At 49.6% G+C, this 13,926-nt stretch overlaps 1 protein-coding gene across 1 annotated transcript in view; it reads left to right on the top strand.

The window, feature by feature from the left end:
* The window catches only part of LOC139269264 (peripheral-type benzodiazepine receptor-associated protein 1-like), a 439,285-nt gene that overhangs the window by 298,782 nt on the left and 126,577 nt on the right, over positions 1 to 13,926 (top strand). The window lies entirely within an intron of this gene.

Genomic DNA, 13,926 nt, shown 5'->3' on the forward strand with positions numbered 1-13,926 from the left:
TATGCACTATAACTAGGTGTGAGGAGCAGTGTGGACTATAACCAGGTGTGAGCAGTGTGCACTATAACCAGGTGTGAGCAGTGTGCACAATAACCAGGCGTGAGGAGCACTGTGAACTATAACCAGGTGCGAGCAGTGTGTGCACTACAACTAGGCGCGAGGAGCAGTGTGCAATATAACCAGGTGTGAGCAGTGTGCAAGATAACCAGTTGTGAGCAGTGTGCACTATAACCAGGTGTGAGGAGCAGTGTGCACTATAACCAGGTGTGAGGAGCAGTGTGCACAATAACCAGGTGTGAGCAGTGTGTGCACTACAACTAGGCGCAAGGAGCAGTGTGCACAATAACCACGTGTGAACAGTGTGCACTATAACCAGGTGTGAGGAGCAGTGTGCACGATAACCAGGTGTGAGGAGCAGTGTGCACTATAACCAGGTGTGAGGAGCAGTGTGCACTATAACCAGGTGTGAGGAGCAGTGTGCACAATAACCAGGTGTGAGGAGCAGTGTGCACAATAACCACGTGTGAGGAGCAGTGTGCACTATAACCAGGTGGAAGCAGTGTGCACTATAACCAGGTGTGAGCAGTGTGCACTCTAACCAGGTGTGAGCAGTGTGCACTATAAGCAGGTGTGAGCAGTGTGCACTATAACCAGGTGTGAGGAGCAGTGTGCACTATAACCAGGTGTGAGGAGCAGTGTGCACTATAACCAGGTGTGAGGAGGTGTGCACTATAACCAGGTGCGAGGAGCAGTGTGCACTATAACCAGGTGTGAGGAGCAGTGTGCACTATAACCAGGTGTGAGGAGCAGTGCTCACTACAACTAGGTGTGAGGAGCAACGTGCACGAGAACCAGGTGTGAGCAGTGTGCAATATAACCAGGTGTGAGCAGTGTGCACTGTAACCAGGAGTGAGGAGCAGTGTGCACTATAACTATGTGAGCAGTGTGCATTATAACCAGGTGTGAGCAGTGTGCAATATAACCAGTTGTGAGGAGCAGTGTGCAATATAACCAGGTGTGAGCAGTGTGCACGATAACCAGGTGTGAGCAGTGTGCATTATAACCAGGTGTGAGGAGCTGTGTGCACGATAACCAGGTGTGGGCACTGTGCACTATAACCAGGTGTGAGCAGTGTGCACTATAACCAGGTGTGAGGAGCAGTGTGCAATATAACCAGGTGTGAGCAGTGTGCACGATAACCAGGTGTGAGCAGTGTGCATTATAACCAGGTGTGAGGAGCTGTGTGCACGATAACCAGGTGTGGGCACTGTGCACTATAACCAGGTGTGAGGAGCAGTGTGCACTTTAATCAGGTGTGAGGAGCAGTGTGCACTATAACCAGGTGTGAAGAGCACTGTGTGCACTATAACCAGGTGTGAGGAGCAGTGTGCACGATAACCAGGTGTGAGGACCATTGTGCACTATAACCAGGTGTGAGCAGTGTGCACTATAACCAGGTGTGAGGAGCAGTGTACAATATAACCAGGTGTGAGCAGTGTGCACTATAACCAGGTGTGAGCAGTGTGCACTAGAATCAGGTGTGAGCAGTGTGCACTATCACTAGATGTGAGGAGCAGTGTGCACTATAACCAAGTGTGAGTAGTGTGCACTTTAACCAGGTGTGAGCATTGTGCACTATAACCAGCTGTGAGGAGCAATGTGCACTATAACTAGGTGTGAGGGGCAGTGTGCACGATAACCAGGTGTGAACAGTGTGCACTATAACCAGGTGTGAGGAGCAGTCTGCACGATAACCAGGTGTGAGCAGTGTGCACTATAACCAGGTGTGAGGAGCAGTCTGCACGATAACCAGGTGTGAGCAGTGTGCACTATAACCAGGTGTGAGGAGCAGTGTGCACGATAACCAGGTGTGAGGAGGTGTGCACTATAACCAGGTGTGAGGAGCAGTGTGCACTATAACCAGGTGTGAGGAGCAGTGTGCACGAGAACCAGGTGTGAGCAGTGTGCAATATAACCAGGTGTGAGCAGTGTGCACTGCAACCAGGAGTGAGGAGCAGTGTGCAATTTTACCAGGTGTGAGCAGTGTGCACAATAACCAGGTGTGAGCAGTGTGCATTATAACCAGGTGTGAGGAGCTGTGTGCACGATAACCAGGTGTGGGCACTGTGCACTATAACCAGGTGTGAGGAGCAGTGTGCACTTTAATCAGGTGTGAGGAGCAGTGTGCACTATAACCAGGTGTGAAGAGCACTGTGTGCACTATAACCAGGTGTGAGGAGCAGTGTGCACGATAACCAGGTGTGAGGAGGTGTGCACTATAACCAGGTGCGAGGAGCAGTGTGCACTATAACCAGGTGTGAGGAGCAGTGTGCACTATAACCAGGTGTGAGGAGCAGTGTGCACTATAACCAGGTGTGAGGAGCAGTGCTCACTATAACTAGGTGTGAGGAGCAACGTGCACGAGAACCAGGTGTGAGCAGTGTGCAATATAACCAGGTGTGAGCAGTGTGCACTGTAACCAGGAGTGAGGAGCAGTGTGCACTACAACTATGTGAGCAGTGTGCATTATAACCAGGTGTGAGCAGTGTGCATTATAACCAGGTGTGAGCAGTGTGCACTATAACCAGTTGTGAGGAGCCGTGTGCACTATAAGCAGGGGTGAGCAGTGTGCACTATAACCAAGTGTGAGCGGTGTGCACGATAACCAGGTGTGAGGAGCATTGTGCACTATAACCAGGTGTGAGCAGTGTGCACTATAACCAGGTGTGAGGAGCACTGTGCAATATAACCAGGTGTGAGGAGCAGTGCTCACTACAACTAGGTGTGAGGAGCAACGTGCACGAGAACCAGGTGTGAGCAGTGTGCAATATAACCAGGTGTGAGCAGTGTGCACTGTAACCAGGTGTGAGGAGCAGTGTGCACTATAACTATGTGAGCAGTGTGCATTATAACCAGGTGTGAGCAGTGTGCAATATAACCAGTTGTGAGGAGCAGTGTGCAATATAACCAGGTGTGAGCAGTGTGCACGATAACCAGGTGTGAGCAGTGTGCATTATAGCCAGGTGTGAGGAGCTGTGTGCACGATAACCAGGTGTGGGCACTGTGCACTATAACCAGGTGTGAGGAGCAGTGTGCACTTTAATCAGGTGTGAGGAGCAGTGTGCACTATAACCAGGTGTGAAGAGCACTGTGTGCACTATAACCAGGTGTGAGGAGCAGTGTGCACGATAACCAGGTGTGAGGACCATTGTGCACTATAACCAGGTGTGAGCAGTGTGCACTATAACCAGGTGTGAGGAGCAGTGTACAATATAACCAGGTGTGAGCAGTGTGCACTATAACCAGGTGTGAGCAGTGTGCACTAGAATCAGGTGTGAGCAGTGTGCACTATCACTAGATGTGAGGAGCAGTGTGCACTATAACCAAGTGTGAGTAGTGTGCACTTTAACCAGGTGTGAGCATTGTGCACGATAACCAGCTGTGAGGAGCAATGTGCACTATAACTAGGTGTGAGGGGCAGTGTGCACGATAACCAGGTGTGAACAGTGTGCACTATAACCAGGTGTGAGGAGCAGTCTGCACGATAACCAGGTGTGAGCAGTGTGCACTATAACCAGGTGTGAGGAGCAGTCTGCACGATAACCAGGTGTGAGCAGTGTGCACTATAACCAGGTGTGAGGAGCAGTGTGCACGATAACCAGGTGTGAGGAGGTGTGCACTATAACCAGGTGTGAGGAGCAGTGTGCACTATAACCAGGTGTGAGGAGCAGTGTGCACGAGAACCAGGTGTGAGCAGTGTGCAATATAACCAGGTGTGAGCAGTGTGCACTGCAACCAGGAGTGAGGAGCAGTGTGCAATTTTACCAGGTGTGAGCAGTGTGCACAATAACCAGGTGTGAGCAGTGTGCATTATAACCAGGTGTGAGGAGCTGTGTGCACGATAACCAGGTGTGGGCACTGTGCACTATAACCAGGTGTGAGGAGCAGTGTGCACTTTAATCAGGTGTGAGGAGCAGTGTGCACTATAACCAGGTGTGAAGAGCACTGTGTGCACTATAACCAGGTGTGAGGAGCAGTGTGCACGATAACCAGGTGTGAGGAGGTGTGCACTATAACCAGGTGCGAGGAGCAGTGTGCACTATAACCAGGTGTGAGGAGCAGTGTGCACTATAACCAGGTGTGAGGAGCAGTGTGCACTATAACCAGGTGTGAGGAGCAGTGCTCACTATAACTAGGTGTGAGGAGCAACGTGCACGAGAACCAGGTGTGAGCAGTGTGCAATATAACCAGGTGTGAGCAGTGTGCACTGTAACCAGGAGTGAGGAGCAGTGTGCACTACAACTATGTGAGCAGTGTGCATTATAACCAGGTGTGAGCAGTGTGCATTATAACCAGGTGTGAGCAGTGTGCACTATAACCAGTTGTGAGGAGCCGTGTGCACTATAAGCAGGGGTGAGCAGTGTGCACTATAACCAAGTGTGAGCGGTGTGCACGATAACCAGGTGTGAGGAGCATTGTGCACTATAACCAGGTGTGAGCAGTGTGCACTATAACCAGGTGTGAGGAGCAGTGTGCAATATAACCAGGTGTGAGCAGTGTGCACGATAACCAGGTGTGAGCAGTGTGCACTATAACCAGGTGTGAAGAGCAATGTGTGCACTATAACCAGGTGTGAGGAGCAGTGTGCACGATAACCAGGTGTGAGGACCATTGTGCACTATAACCAGGTATGAGCACTGTGCACTATAACCAGGTGTGAGGAGCAGTGTACAATATAAGCAGGTGTGAGCAGTGTGCACTATAACTAGGTGTGAGCAGTGTGCACCAGAATCAGGTGTGAGCAGTGTGCACTATCACGAGATGTGAGGAGCAGTGTGCACTATAAACAAGTGTGAGTAGTGTGCACTTTAACCAGGTGTGAGCAGTGTGCACTATAACCAGCTGTGAGGAGCAATGTGCACTATAACTAGGTGTGAGGGGCAGTGTGCACTATAACCAGGTGTGAACAGTGTGCACTATAACCAGGTGTGAGGAGCAGTGTACAATATAACCAGGTGTGAGCAGTGTCCACGATAACCAGGTGTGAGCAGTGTGCAATACAACCAGGTGTGAGCAGTGTGCACGATAACCAGGTGTGAGCAGTGTGCACTATAACCAGGTGTTAGGAGCATTGTGCACTACAACCAGGTATGCGCAGTGTGCACTATAACCAGGTGTGAGCAGTGTGCACGATAACCAGGTGTGAGGAGCAGTGTGCACTATAACCAGGTGTGAGCAGTGTGCAATATAACCAGGTGTGAGCAGTGTGCACGATAACCAGGTGTGAGCAGTGTGCACGATAACCAGGTGTGAGCAGTGTGCACGATAACCAGGTGTGAGCAGTGTGCAACATAACCAGGTGTGAGCAGTGCGCACGATAACCAGGTGTGAGCAGTGTGCACTATAACCAAGTGTGTGCAGTGTGCACAATAAATAGGTGTGAGCAGTGTGCAAAATAACAAGGTGTGAGCAGTGTGCACTCTAACCAGGTGTGTGGATCAGTGTGCATTATAACCAAGTGTGAGCATTGTGCACAATAACTAGGTGTGAGCAGTGTATTCTATAACCAGGTGTGACGAGCAGTGTGAACGACAACCAAGTGTGAGTAGTGTGCACTATAAGCAGGTGTGAGGAGCAGTGTGCACTATAAACAGGTGTGAGCAGTGTGCGTGATAACCAAGTGTGAGCAGTGTTCACTATAACGAGTTGTGAGGAGCCGTGTGCACTATAACCAGGTGTGAGCAGAGTGCACTATAACCAGGTGTGAGCAGTGTGCAAGATAACCAGGTGAGAGGAGCATTGTGCACTAAACCAGGTGTGAGGAGCAGTGTGCACTATAACCAGGTGTGAGGAGCAGTGTGCACTCTAACCAGGTGTGAGCAGTGCGCACTATAACCAGGTGTGAGGAGCTGTATGCACGATAACCTGGTGTGGGCACTGTGCACTATAACCAGGTGTGAGCAGTGTGCACTATAACCAGGTGTGAGGACCAGTGTGCACTATAGCCAGGTGTGAGGAGCAGTGTGCACTTTTATCAGGTGTGAGGAGCAGTGTGCACTACAACCAGGTGTGAGCAGAGTGCACTATAACCAGGTGTGAAGAATAGTGTGCACTATAATCAGGTGTCATCAGTGTGCACTATAACCACGAATGAGCAGAGTGCACATCACAAGGTGTGTGCAGTGTGCAGTTTTACCAGGTGTTAGCAGCGCGCACTATAACCAGGTGTGAGCAGTGTGCACTATAACCAGGTGTGAGCAGAGTGCACTATAACCAGGTGTGAAGAATAGTGTGCACTATAACCAGGTGTCATCAGTGTGCACTATAACCAGGAATGAGCAGAGTGCACATCACAAGGTGTGTGCAGTGTGCAGTTTTACCAGGTGTTAGCAGAGCGCACTATAACCAGGTGTGAGCAGTGTGCACTATAACCAGGTGTGAGGAGCAGTGTGCACTATAACCAGGTGTGAGCAGTGTGCATGACAACCAAGTGTGAGCAGTGTGCACTATAACCAGTTGTGAGGACCAGTGTGCACTATAACCAGGTGTGAGGAGCAGTGTGCACGATAACCAGGTGTGAGCAGTTTGCACTATAACCAGGTATGAGCAGTATGCATATAACTAGGTGTGAGGAGCAGTGTGGACTATAACCAGGTGTGAGCAGTGTGCACTATAACCAGGTGTGAGCAGTGTGCACAATAACCAGGCGTGAGGAGCACTGTGAACTATAACCAGGTGCGAGCAGTGTGTGCACTACAACTAGGCGCGAGGAGCAGTGTGCAATATAACCAGGTGTGAGCAGTGTGCAAGATAACCAGTTGTGAGCAGTGTGCACTATAACCAGGTGTGAGGAGCAGTGTGCACTATAACCAGGTGTGAGGAGCAGTGTGCACAATAACCAGGTGTGAGCAGTGTGTGCACTACAACTAGGCGCAAGGAGCAGTGTGCACAATAACCACGTGTGAACAGTGTGCACTATAACCAGGTGTGAGGAGCAGTGTGCACGATAACCAGGTGTGAGGAGCAGTGTGCACTATAACCAGGTGTGAGGAGCAGTGTGCACTATAACCAGGTGTGAGGAGCAGTGTGCACAATAACCAGGTGTGAGGAGCAGTGTGCACAATAACCACGTGTGAGGAGTAGTGTGCACTATAACCAGGTGGAAGCAGTGTGCACTATAACCAGGTGTGAGCAGTGTGCACTCTAACCAGGTGTGAGCAGTGTGCACTATAAGCAGGTGTGAGCAGTGTGCACTATAACCAGGTGTGAGGAGCAGTGTGCACTATAACCAGGTGTGAGGAGCAGTGTGCACTATAACCAGGTGTGAGGAGGTGTGCACTATAACCAGGTGCGAGGAGCAGTGTGCACTATAACCAGGTGTGAGGAGCAGTGTGCACTATAACCAGGTGTGAGGAGCAGTGCTCACTACAACTAGGTGTGAGGAGCAACGTGCACGAGAACTAGGTGTGAGCAGTGTGCAATAAAACCAGGTGTGAGCAGTGTGCACTGCAACCAGGAGTGAGGAGCAGTGTGCACTATAACTATGTGAGCAGTGTGCATTATAACCAGGTGTGAGCAGTGTGCAATATAACCAGTTGTGAGGAGCAGTGTGCAATATAACCAGGTGTGAGCAGTGTGCACTGTAACCAGGAGTGAGGAGCAGTGTGCACTATAACTATGTGAGCAGTGTGCATTATAACCAGGTGTGAGCAGTGTGCAATATAACCAGTTGTGAGGAGCAGTGTGCAATATAACCAGGGGTGAGCAGTGTGCACGATAACCAGGTGTGAGCAGTGTGCATTATAACCAGGTGTGAGGAGCTGTGTGCACGATAACCAGGTGTGGGCACTGTGCACTATAACCAGGTGTGAGGAGCAGTGTGCACTTTAATCAGGTGTGAGGAGCAGTGTGCACTATAACCAGGTGTGAAGAGCACTGTGTGCACTATAACCAGGTGTGAGGAGCAGTGTGCACTATAACCAGGTGTGAGGACCAGTGTGCACTAAAACCAGGTGTGAGCAGTGTGCACTATAACCAGGTGTGAGGACCAGTGTGCACTATAACCAGGTGTGAGCAGTGTGCACTATAACCAGATGTGAGCAGTGTGCACTCTAACCAGGTGTGAGGACCAGTGTGCACTATAACCAGGTGTGAGGAGCAGTGTGCACTTTAATCAGGTGTGAGGAGCAGTGTGCACGATAACCAGGTGTGAGCAGTGTGCACTATAACCAGGTGTGAAGAGCACTGTGCACTATAACCAGGTGTGATCAGTGTGCACTATAACCAGGTGTGAGGAGCAGTGTGCACTATAACCAGGTGTGAGCAGTGTGCACGATAACCAGGTGTGAGGAGCAGTGTGCACAATAACCAGGTGTGAGGATCATTGTGCACTATAACCAGGTGTGAGGAGCAGTGGACAATATAACCAGGTGTGAGCAGTGTGCACTATAACCAGGTGTGAGCAGAGTGCACTATAACCAGGTGTGAGCAGCGTGTACAATAACTAGGTGTGAAGAGCACTGTGCACTATAACCAGGTGTGAGCAGTGTGCACTATAACCAGGTATGAGGAGCAGTGTGCACTATAACCAGGTGTGAGCAGTGTGCACTATAAGCAGGTGTGAGGAGCGTGTGCACGATAACCAGGTGTGAGGAGCATTGTGCACTATAACCAGGTGTGAGCAGTGTGCACTATAACCAGGTGTGAGCAGTGTGCACTATAACCAGGTGTGAGCAGTGTGCACGATAACCAGGTGTGATGAGCATTGTGCACTATAACCAGGTGTGAGCAGTTTACACTATACCCAGGTGTGAGGAGCATTGTGCACTATAACCAGGTGTGAGCAGTGTGCACTATAACCAGGTGTGAGGAGCAGTGAACAATATAACCAGGTGTGAGCAGTGTGCACTATAACCAGGTGTGAGCAGTGTGCACTATAACAAGGTGTGAGCAGTGTGCACGATAACCAGGTGTGAGGAGCATTGTGCACTATAACCAGGTGTGAGCAGTGTACACTATAACCAGGTGTTAGGAGCATTGTGCACTATAATCAGGTGTAAGAGATGTGTGCACGATAACCAGGTGTGAGCAGTGCGCACGATAACCAAATGTGTGCAGTGTGAACAATAACTAGGTGTGTGCTGTGTGCACAATAACTAGGTGTGAGCAGTGTGCACTTTATCCAGATGTGAGGAGTAGTGTGCACTATAACTAGGTGTGAGCAATGTGCACTATAACCAAGTGTGAGCATTGTGCACAATAACCAGGTGTGAGCGGTGTGCACGATAACCAGATGTGAAGAGCAGTGTGCACTATAACCAGGTATGAGCAGTGTGCATTATAACCATGTGTGAGCAATGTGCACTATAACCAGGTGTGAGGAGCAATGTGCACTATAACCAGGTGTGAGCAGTGTGCACGATAACCAGGTGTGAGCAGTGTGCACTATGACCAGGTGTTTGGAGCATTGTGCACTATAATCAGGTGTGAGAGATGTGTGCACGATAACCAGGTGTGAGCAGTGTGCACTATAACCAAGTGTGTGCAGTGTGCACAATAACTAGGTGTGTGCTGTGTGCTCAATAGCTAGGTGTGAGCAGTGTGCACTCTAACCAGGTGTGAGGAGTAGTGTGCACTATAACTAGGTGTGAGCAGTGTGCACTATAACCAGGTGTGAGCAGATTGCACTATAACCAGGTGTGAGCAGTGTGCACAATAACCAGGTGTGAAGAGCACTGTGCACTATAACCAGGTGTGAGGAGCGTGTGCACGATAACCAGCTGTGAGGAGCATTGTGCACTATAACCAGGTGTGAGCAGTGTGCACTATAACCAGGTGTGAGGAGCAGTGAACAATATAACCAGGTGTGAGCAGTGTGCACTATAACCAGGTGTGAGCAGTGTGCACTATAACCAGGTGTGAGCAGTGTGCACGATAACCAGGTGTGATGAGCATTGTGCACTATAACCAGGTGTGAGCAGTTTACACTATACCCAGGTGTGAGGAGCATTGTGCACAATAACCAGGTGTGAGCGGTGTGCACGATAACCAGGTGTGAAGAGCAGTGTGCACTGTAACCAGGTATGAGCAGTGTGCATTATAACCATGTGTGAGCAATGTGCACTATAACCAGGTGTGAGGAGCAATGTGCACTATAACCAGGTGTGAGCAGTGTGCACAATAACCAGGTGTGAGCAGTGTGCACTATGACCAGGTGTTTGGAGCATTGTGCACTATAATCAGGTGTGAGAGATGTGTGCACAATAACCAGGTGTGAGCAGTGTGCACTATAACCAAGTGTGTGCACTGTGCACAATAACTAGGTGTGTGCTGTGTGCTCAATAGCTAGGTGTGAGCAGTGTGCACTATAACCAGGTATGAGGAGCAGTGTGCACTATAACCAGGTGTGAGCAGTGTGCACTATAAGCAGGTGTGAGGAGCGTGTGCACGATAACCAGGTGTGAGGAGCATTGTGCACTATAACCAGGTGTGAGCAGTGTGCACTATAACCAGGTGTGAGGAGCAGTGAACAATATAACCAGGTGTGAGCAGTGTGCACTATAACCAGGTGTGAGCAGTGTGCACTATAACCAGGTGTGAGCAGTGTGCACGATAACCAGGTGTGATGAGCATTGTGCACTATAACCAGGTGTGAGCTTTTTACACTATACCCAGGTGTGAGGAGCATTGTGCACTATAACCAGGTGTGAGCAGTGTGCACTATAACCAGGTGTGAGGAGCAGTGTGCACTACAACTATGTGAGCAGTGTGCACTATAACCAGGTGTGAGCAGTGTGCACTATAACCAGGTGTGAGCAGTGTGCACGATAACCAGGTGTGAGGAGCATTGTGCACTATAACCAGGTGTGAGCAGTGTACACTATAACCAGGTGTTAGGAGCATTGTGCACTATAATCAGGTGTAAGAGATGTGTGCACGATAACCAGGTGTGAGCAGTGCGCACTATAACCAAATGTGTGCAGTGTGAACAATAACTAGGTGTGTGCTGTGGGCACAATAACTAGGTGTGAGCAGTGTGCACTTTAACCAGATGTGAGGAGTAGTGTGCACTATAACTAGGTGTGAGCAATGTGCACTATAACCAAGTGTGAGCATTGTGCACAATAACCAGGTGTGAGCGGTGTGCACGATAACCAGGTGTGAAGAGCAGTGTGCACTGTAACCAGGTATGAGCAGTGTGCATTCTAACCATGTGTGAGCAATGTGCACTATAACCAGGTGTGAGGAGCAATGTGCACTATAACCAGGTGTGAGCAGTGTGCACAATAACCAGGTGTGAGCAGTGTGCACTATGACCAGGTGTTTGGAGCATTGTGCACTATAATCAGGTGTGAGAGATGTGTGCACAATAACCAGGTGTGAGCAGTGTGCACTATAACCAAGTGTGTGCACTGTGCACAATAACTAGGTGTGTGCTGTGTGCTCAATAGCTAGGTGTGAGCAGTGTGCACTATAACCAGGTATGAGGAGCAGTGTGCACTATAACCAGGTGTGAGCAGTGTGCACTATAAGCAGGTGTGAGGAGCGTGTGCACGATAACCAGGTGTGAGGAGCATTGTGCACTATAACCAGGTGTGAGCAGTGTGCACTATAACCAGGTGTGAGGAGCAGTGAACAATATAACCAGGTGTGAGCAGTGTGCACTATAACCAGGTGTGAGCAGTGTGCACTATAACCAGGTGTGAGCAGTGTGCACGATAACCAGGTGTGATGAGCATTGTGCACTATAACCAGGTGTGAGCTTTTTACACTATACCCAGGTGTGAGGAGCATTGTGCACTATAACCAGGTGTGAGCAGTGTGCACTATAACCAGGTGTGAGGAGCAGTGTGCACTACAACTATGTGAGCAGTGTGCACTATAACCAGGTGTGAGCAGTGTGCACTATAACCAGGTGTGAGCAGTGTGCACGATAACCAGGTGTGAGGAGCATTGTGCACTATAACCAGGTGTGAGCAGTGTACACTATAACCAGGTGTTAGGAGCATTGTGCACTATAATCAGGTGTAAGAGATGTGTGCACGATAACCAGGTGTGAGCAGTGCGCACTATAACCAAATGTGTGCAGTGTGAACAATAACTAGGTGTGTGCTGTGGGCACAATAACTAGGTGTGAGCAGTGTGCACTTTAACCAGATGTGAGGAGTAGTGTGCACTATAACTAGGTGTGAGCAATGTGCACTATAACCAAGTGTGAGCATTGTGCACAATAACCAGGTGTGAGCGGTGTGCACGATAACCAGGTGTGAAGAGCAGTGTGCACTGTAACCAGGTATGAGCAGTGTGCATTCTAACCATGTGTGAGCAATGTGCACTATAACCAGGTGTGAGGAGCAATGTGCACTATAACCAGGTGTGAGCAGTGTGCACAATAACCAGGTGTGAGCAGTGTGCACTATGACCAGGTGTTTGGAGCATTGTGCACTATAATCAGGTGTGAGAGATGTGTGCACAATAACCAGGTGTGAGCAGTGTGCACTATAACCAAGTGTGTGCACTGTGCACAATAACTAGGTGTGTGCTGTGTGCTCAATAGCTAGGTGTGAGCAGTGTGCACTATAACCAGGTATGAGGAGCAGTGTGCACTATAACCAGGTGTGAGCAGTGTGCACTATAAGCAGGTGTGAGGAGCGTGTGCACGATAACCAGGTGTGAGGAGCATTGTGCACTATAACCAGGTGTGAGCAGTGTGCACTATAACCAGGTGTGAGGAGCAGTGAACAATATAACCAGGTGTGAGCAGTGTGCACTATAACCAGGTGTGAGCAGTGTGCACTATAACCAGGTGTGAGCAGTGTGCACGATAACCAGGTGTGATGAGCATTGTGCACTATAACCAGGTGTGAGCTTTTTACACTATACCCAGGTGTGAGGAGCATTGTGCACTATAACCAGGTGTGAGCAGTGTGCACTATAACCAGGTGTGAGGAGCAGTGTGCACTACAACTATGTGAGCAGTGTGCATTATAACCAGGTGTGAGCAGTGTGCATTATAACCAGGTGTGAGCAGTGTGCACTATAACCAGTTGTGAGGAGCCGTGTGCACTATAAGCAGGGGTGAGCAGTGTGCACTATAACCAAGTGTGAGCGGTGTGCACGATAACCAGGTGTGAGGAGCATTGTGCACTATAACCAGGTGTGAGCAGTGTGCACTATAACCAGGTGTGAGGAGCAGTGTGCAATATAACCAGGTGTGAGGAGCAGTGCTCACTACAACTAGGTGTGAGGAGCAACGTGCACGAGAACCAGGTGTGAGCAGTGTGCAATATAACCAGGTGTGAGCAGTGTGCACTGTAACCAGGTGTGAGGAGCAGTGTGCACTATAACTATGTGAGCAGTGTGCATTATAACCAGGTGTGAGCAGTGTGCAATATAACCAGTTGTGAGGAGCAGTGTGCAATATAACCAGGTGTGAGCAGTGTGCACGATAACCAGGTGTGAGCAGTGTGCATTATAACCAGGTGTGAGGAGCTGTGTGCACGATAACCAGGTGTGGGCACTGTGCACTATAACCAGGTGTGAGCAGTGTGCACTATAACCAGGTGTGAGGAGCAGTGTGCAATATAACCAGGTGTGAGCAGTGTGCACGATAACCAGGTGTGAGCAGTGTGCATTATAACCAGGTGTGAGGAGCTGTGTGCACGATAACCAGGTGTGGGCACTGTGCACTATAACCAGGTGTGAGGAGCAGTGTGCACTTTAATCAGGTGTGAGGAGCAGTGTGCACTATAACCAGGTGTGAAGAGCACTGTGTGCACTATAACCAGGTGTGAGGAGCAGTGTGCACGATAACCAGGTGTGAGGACCATTGTGCACTATAACCAGGTGTGAGCAGTGTGCACTATAACCAGGTGTGAGGAGCAGTGTACAATATAACCAGGTGTGAGCAGTGTGCACTATAACCAG

Source organism: Pristiophorus japonicus, chromosome 8 (genome assembly GCF_044704955.1).
Source record: "Pristiophorus japonicus isolate sPriJap1 chromosome 8, sPriJap1.hap1, whole genome shotgun sequence".
In the NCBI taxonomy this organism is placed as follows: domain Eukaryota; kingdom Metazoa; phylum Chordata; class Chondrichthyes; family Pristiophoridae; genus Pristiophorus; species Pristiophorus japonicus.